Source organism: Aptenodytes forsteri, unplaced genomic scaffold (genome assembly GCF_000699145.1).
Source record: "Aptenodytes forsteri isolate BGI_AS27 unplaced genomic scaffold, ASM69914v1 Scaffold185, whole genome shotgun sequence".
In the NCBI taxonomy this organism is placed as follows: domain Eukaryota; kingdom Metazoa; phylum Chordata; class Aves; order Sphenisciformes; family Spheniscidae; genus Aptenodytes; species Aptenodytes forsteri.
In genome coordinates, this window is record NW_008796214.1 from 1240763 (window position 1) to 1247568 (window position 6806).

At 56.8% G+C, this 6806-nt stretch overlaps 1 protein-coding gene across 1 annotated transcript in view; it reads right to left on the minus strand.

Annotated features, from left to right (window-relative positions):
- Nucleotides 1–6806, minus strand: part of FOXA2 (forkhead box A2) — a 41067-nt gene that overhangs the window by 25778 nt on the left and 8483 nt on the right.

The following is a 6806-nucleotide window of genomic DNA, read 5'->3' on the forward strand; positions in this document are numbered from 1 at the left end:
CCCCGTTTGCACACCGGCTGCTCCGCGAGTGCGGGGACGCGGGGCCGCGCGCGGCCTCGCTGGTCTGTCCCGGGGCGCAGGCCCCCCACGGCCAGGTTGCATGGCAGGCAGCTGCCCCTCAAAACCGGGCACGGCTACCAAAGGGGGGCTTGAATGCACGCGGCTGCTCTTTGCAGGGCCAGCCACTGAGTCACAGGGAGACCGCAAAGCTTGCCTTGATTCAGGCTGTCCCCAGGAGGTGACAACGAGGCCCAGGGAAGTCCCAAGCTGTCAAAAAGCCCTGTCTGAAGTGACTGCAAGCCGCCTGGCACAGAGGGTTTACTGGAATTGGGGAGCAGCACCACACTCATTTTGCAAACACACTCGTTTTGCAAACGGCGCCAACTAAAGCGTCGCCTCCTCTGGCTGTTTGTCACCCGCCCTCAAGACCACGCAAGCGGGCAGCAAAGGTCAGTCAGCTGCGTTGGCAAAACCTGGCTTAGCAAAGCCTGCCGGCAGAAGCTGGGCAGGATTTTGCAGCAGCAGCCCATGCACAGCAGGCAGAAGCAGCAGCTTCCCCTTGCCAGTGATTAAATGTGATAAGGAGCACCAGCAGCAGTTGCTGCATCTCGCCCCTCACTTCATCAGCCATGTGGCTCCACTCAGCACCCTCTTCGTTTGGCACAGCCACAGGGAACGCAGCAGGTTTTGGAGAGAAAACACAGAATCGCAGCGTGGCAGCTAATAAGAGCAGGCAGCGGGTGCCTGTAGGAGACCTGCGCTTCTGTAACGATCCTGAAAGCATTTTTCTCTTTTCTCTGCCCATGAAATACCACGTCAGCAACAAAAGAAGTACCGTAACACGGTGAAGCCAGCCTCATTTGCGCCCTACGCTCCCCAGCTGCTGAGGAAGGGAGAGCACGGTCCCATCCTCAGTGTTTATCAGGCAGAGGGTGGAAAAGCAGCTTTGGGAGGCTCCCAGCTCTGCCCAGGACAGGTATGAAACAAAAGCCAGAGCTGCAGCTGGCAGAAAGCAAAGGGGCTTCACTGCAATGGCAGCACTGCACCAGTCTGCAACAGCTTCATCAGCGGTACGTCTACATATATGCAAAGCAAAGGCCAAATCCTTCCTCCTGTGAGGAAACAAATCCCTAGCCTGAAGGCAAAAGGAGACGGGATTTCTCCAAGGTCACCTAGGATTTCTCTGCAACAGAGCAGAGCCCCCAAGGCCCAGGCCAGTGCTTCATAGCACAGGCAACACAGCTCTCCAGAGCTCTTCAGCAGAAACCACCGGGGCAACAAACACAGAACAAAACAAGCCAGCACCGCGAACGCACTTCAGCGAGCGGAGGACAGACGCACCCAGCAGCTTTTCCCCGCAGCACCCGCCACGCTCCCCACGCGCCATCCCCACGCAGCCCACCCGGTCCCTACTCGCACAGCACCGCTTTAACCAGCCTGAGCTTCAAGCCGAGGAGCGATGCGCTCACCCTTGTCTGTTGGAACTGCTCCGTGGGTGCACTGAGCCCAGTCAGCTGAGATTTGTAACAGCGAAAGGGGACAGCCGGTTTTCTGCTCCCCCCAGCCCTGCCGAGCAATCACACCCAGGGAACCACGAGCCTCCCCCAGCACTTACCTCCACCAAGAACACCCTCATCCCACAGGGAGAGGCCCTTTGCACCCCCTGAATGGGAGTTCACCCTGACAAAAACCACCTGAGGAGCCCTCGTTTAGCGGTTAATTAATCCCCCGGCTGTGCCCTCTGCCATGCCCTCAGCATCCACAGGCTCCCCTGCTCTTTTCCCACCTGGGGCCGATCCCTTGGCTGCGAATTTGGGGTCCAGCCATGGCGGGGGAGCAGGGCAGGACTACTGCCAGCAGGCACCGGGCGGGGGGTCCACTGCACGCAGGGGCACACGGGGATGAGGGGGCGGGGGGTCCACTGCACACTGCACACTGGGCATGCGGGGATGAGGGGGCACCGGGCGGGGAGACCACTGCACACAGGGCACGTGGGGATGAGGGGGCACCGGGTAGGGGGTCCACTGCACGCAGGGCACACGAGGATGAGGGGGCACCGGGCGGGGGGTCCACTGCACACAGGGCACACGGGGATGAGGGGGCAAACGCAGGCTAAGGAGAGCTAAACCAGCCCGTTTCCTAACACTGGGGCAGAGGGAAAACCATATACCGCTTAAAAACCAGGACTATTTCCTTGCAATTTGTTGACTTAGAGGTTTCCTACAAACACCGTATGCTGCAGAACTTAAAAACCCCAAACTGGTGAGCCCAAGGTCCATGGCTCGCCTGGGACTTAACAGCATCCCCGCGCTCACAGGGACGCACGCAGCCCCCGCGAGCAAATCCAGCTTTTCCCTTTGCACCGAAGCGGGCTCAGACAGCTGGTTGGGACGGTCTGTGCGCAGCCGGGGCAGCTCCCCGAGGGTAGAGTTTGGGGGGAATTTAAAGATTAAGCTCAAGGACGTTTCTGTGAAGCAGGTAGGAAGCAGAAGTTTCCAGAGCGCTGCAAAATGGGGACAGATTTTCTTCTCCCTGCCAAATCCTGATTCTAATATTATTATTATGCTGTAATAGTTCAAAAACAAAAAAAACAACCCTTAATTCTTGTGAATTAGGAAGACCTGAGGCAATTTCTCCGCGTTGCTAGAGGCAGCAGTACCGTACAGAGGGAGACCCTACCCTACACAAGGTTATTCCCCTCATTGATGGGCTAAAAAAAAAAAGAGAGGGAGGTGTACCAGCCGGGGGGGCCGCGAAGGGTGTCGGCGACGGGGAGCAGCCCCGGCAAGGGGCTCAGCATCCCCGTCCCGCAGCAGCATGTTCCCCAGAGGGGACAGAAAGGAGGGGACGCGACGGGGGGGTCATGTCGCGATCCCGTGAACTGCGCCGGCAGCGGAGCCGATGCAACGTGTTTGCACCAGGATGTTTTACTTATGAGGCACATCTTACTGACTGCCAGGAACTGTTCTGATTCAGCTGAAATTTTTCAGGCTTTTTGATAACTCAAACTATTTGGGAGGGAGGGCTGCCCTGGGTCCCGTCCCGTTCCGCGCCAAACCCTGGCCCCGCCCCCCTCCCCCCCCCCCCCCCCCCCTCCAGAGAGAGGAAGGTACTTTTTAGCAAATCAAGCATTTTTTCAGTCATTGAACCCTGGGATTGTTTTCTTTCCAGTTTGGCTGGGAAGGCGTAACTGCTGTCAGAAATCTGAAATACAAGCAGGGGGTTTTTTTCTTCTTTTTTTTTGACACAAAATAACTCGTGCTGCTTTTCCGCTACCCTTAGGTTCAAACCCTCCTCCCACAAACGTGGCTGTGGGGATGATCTGGGGTTTGTTCTGGGAGGGAGAAAATGGTTTGCAGGCCCCGCAGAGTCCCCCCCGGAGAGCCCCGCGTGGGGTGGCAGGCTGGGGGTTTGCTGCGATCCCCCACCTGAAAGGAGGGATGTGATTTTCTGTGGTCCCCTCCAGCTCTGACAGAGATGGATGGGCAGGGCAAAGACACGTTCGCTTCATTCTTCCGAGCTGGAGGGATGTTAAAATGAACTCAAACCGTCCGTCCGAATTAGCCTTTCAAGATGAGGTCATACAAATCACTAGGGCTTATTTATTTCTTTGTAGTTCTGAGCAAACTCAGCATGAAAAGAAAGAAATTGGATCCGCTGCTGAGGAAAATACGGGAAGGGCGAGGACATGGGCACGACAGGGACAGCTCTAGGAAATACTTCTGCAAACAGTTTATTCACTTGAAAGCGTGTGTGTTGGCCAACAGTAAACGATTAGTGAAATTCGGATCCTGGTGGCACTTAGGTGCCAAGGAACACTTCATGACCTGGACTTTGAGGCTTTTAAGAGGGCACATCATTAGCCCGGGCACCGCCTGGTTTGGCAGACCCTCCCTGGGTTTTCTTTGCAGCCACAAAAGGAAGAGACTCACATTTTATCACCATGCTGTCGCAGCAAAGCTGGGGTGCTGGGGTGCGACTGGAAGGAGAGGAGCGGCTCCTGGCTCCTGTCCTCGGGCACAAGCCCCGTGCTGAGAAATGCTGCTCCGTGGGGAGGAGCGGAGGCTGCCCAGGCTTGGGAACCTGCTGCAAGCCGAAGATGCCCGTAGCACAGACCGGTACCAAAGCAGTTATTGCGGGGTCATTCCCTGGCTACTTATTTTAGGGAATTTTCCCAGTGTCAGAAAACATCTTCAGGGCTGCCCAGACAAACTCATTCCCAGCTGATCCAGGGAAAAGACAAATGCTCCCTTGCTCTATCACAACACGATGAATTAACCCACAGGCAGCAAGTGCTCCAGACGGGAACGGAGGCCACAGCTCCAAGCTGTGCTGTGTTCGATGCTCCAACGCTGCTTCACAGCAAGAAATCACGGTGAGCACCCTTCCCCCTTAACGTACCGCCCAGACGCAGAGCATCGCTTTAAAGAGAAGTCTCCAGGTGGTACCAAGATACTCCGAACCAGCCGTGGCATCTGACGGTGCTTGTGGGGAAGGTCGTACTCTGTTTGGGACAGAAAGGGAAGCAGAGCTCGGCGGAGGAAATCCCCAGCTCTCTCAGCAAAAGCAGGTCGTTGTCTTCGTCGGCTGCTGTCACTCGTAAAGTGACATCCCTGCAGACACAGAGGAGGGAGGGGGCAGCGGGGAGGCGAAGGCAGGGAGGAAACCTGGCTCCGCGGAGTCAGGATGCGAGCAGCCAGGCGCACGCCTTCTCCAGCCCGAAAACAGCTCTCGTGCAAGGCACGGCCGCTCCCCGCACCGCTGCGGATTTGTGGTCCTGGGCTGGTGGAGGAGACTCCCAGGTTATGCTAGAGGTAGTCTTCAGTGGAAAGGATAACAAAAAGCAGTCCGGAGTTTGTACGGAGAAGCGAGGGCTCGTTCTAGCTCTGCAGGTCGCAGAAGGGACCAAACCCACGAGGTCATTGCTTGGGAGAAATCTTGGTCACTGGGCCAGGGTGAGCCCGGGGGAGATCCCCTAGCACTGGAGGTGTTCGTCCCAGCCCGCTAAAGGTTGCCTGGCCCTGAGAAAGAGCAAAAGGAGGGACCCCGCGGCCCATTTCTGACCTAAAACACCCCACCTCCGCTGTCAGATGGAAGAAATGATGCCTGCCGTAAGGCTGCTGGCGCTCGTGCTGCTCTCGCAATATTCCAGCGGTTCAGATAAGAGCTGGGGCCGCACCAGGCGGAGGTGCAGGGCTCGGCCACACGCCTGCACAGCCCCGGGGACGCACAAGCACGGCTGTGCAGGGGTGACGCCCGGCTGCGGGGAGCGAAGCCCTGCACCGAGCTGCAGCTCCGGGGAGCAAATCGTCCTGGGCCTCTTTAAACATGAAAGATAAAAAATAATGGAATAATTTTTAAATGTATTTAGCCCATTTTTTCCACATTTTTTACACTCGTTTTTCCTACCAGCAAGTCCTCGCTGCTTCCTGAGGCACGCTGCTTTTCAGCACGAAGCAGGGAATAAAGCAGATACCGTCGGACGGACCCAGCATCAACGGAGAACCGGGCACCCGAAATCCCAGCGCCTCCCCGCACCCTCCGTCTCGCTGCCCTTTCCATCATGCCGAAAGATGCCAGAGGGGAAGAAGGAAGCCAGCGGGCTGGGGTTTAGCTGGCTCCAGCACTCAGCACAAATTAATAGCAGACCAACTGCAGGGAGGCACAATTTTGTAGTAATTTATTTTGTTTTAAGGGCCTAATAACTTCCAGCTGGTGATTTGTAAATGAACTGGCTCCTCACAAAAACCTGAAATGAAGCATTTGACACCAAAGCCTGTTTTGCTAAGCCGGGAATTTAACACTTGCGTCTCAGCAGAGGGAAGGGAAACGCAGCAGGGAAACCAGAGGAAGGGAGAAACGTCTTTCCAACACGTATTAACGAACCTATTAAGGATGGGGAGCAGTTGAGCATGTCTGCATCCAGCCCATGGACCTCAGCGCTGATGGACCCGGTGTCATTAACAATTACACCCCAACGCGCCGCCTGTGGCCACCGCAATGGAGAAGACCTCTGCGTACCAGCAGACACCTCCACGATGCTGAATTACCGTCGCTGCTGCAACCAGAGCACTCAAACCCCCTGCAAAGCGCAGCAGCCCCCCGTTTGTGCCGTGGGACGTTCACGCGCCGCGGGAGAGGGGAGCTGCGGGATCCCACGAGAACTCCATCTTGCTCGGGTCGCCCGGGCTCGGCGCACTGTTGCTTTTCTCCAGCGATACCATCAGTTGTCTGGGCTGAAGCATCGCTAAGCAAGCACGGCCCCATCCACAGGGATGCAGAGTGTGGCCGATGCTAACAGAGGGGAGAGCTGTGCTCCCCAGGAAACTTACAGCGTTGAAAATAAAAGCCGCCTTTGCCATTTCAGGGAAGGAGCAGAGAGAAATAACCATTTTCTCCTAAAACTCGCGCCTCAGTAAAAAGTGCAGTGGTCTGGATGTGCTCAGTTGACCCCTGCAGCAGAAACACTTGCAGCGAGGCTGAAATATTGGCCCCTCTGAAAAAAGAGAGACTTCTCCTGGGCATGAAACGCCAGGGAGCATCCCAACGTGTCATCCTTGCTCTGGAATTTGGGTGTTTTTCTGAAAAAGCAAGGTTGCAGGAAATTGCGAAGCAAAAAACAAGCCCTGCATCCATCCAGTGCGGGGCGCGGGCAGCGGGATGCCCGGCAGCGCGGCTCTCTGCCGGCGCGAGCAGCGGGATGCCGGCAGCGCGGCTTTCGTGCGGCCACCCCTTCTCCACCCGCAGTAGCGTGGGGGCCCGGGCGGACAACCTGACCGTGCCCGACAGGGCAGCGGAGGGGGGCA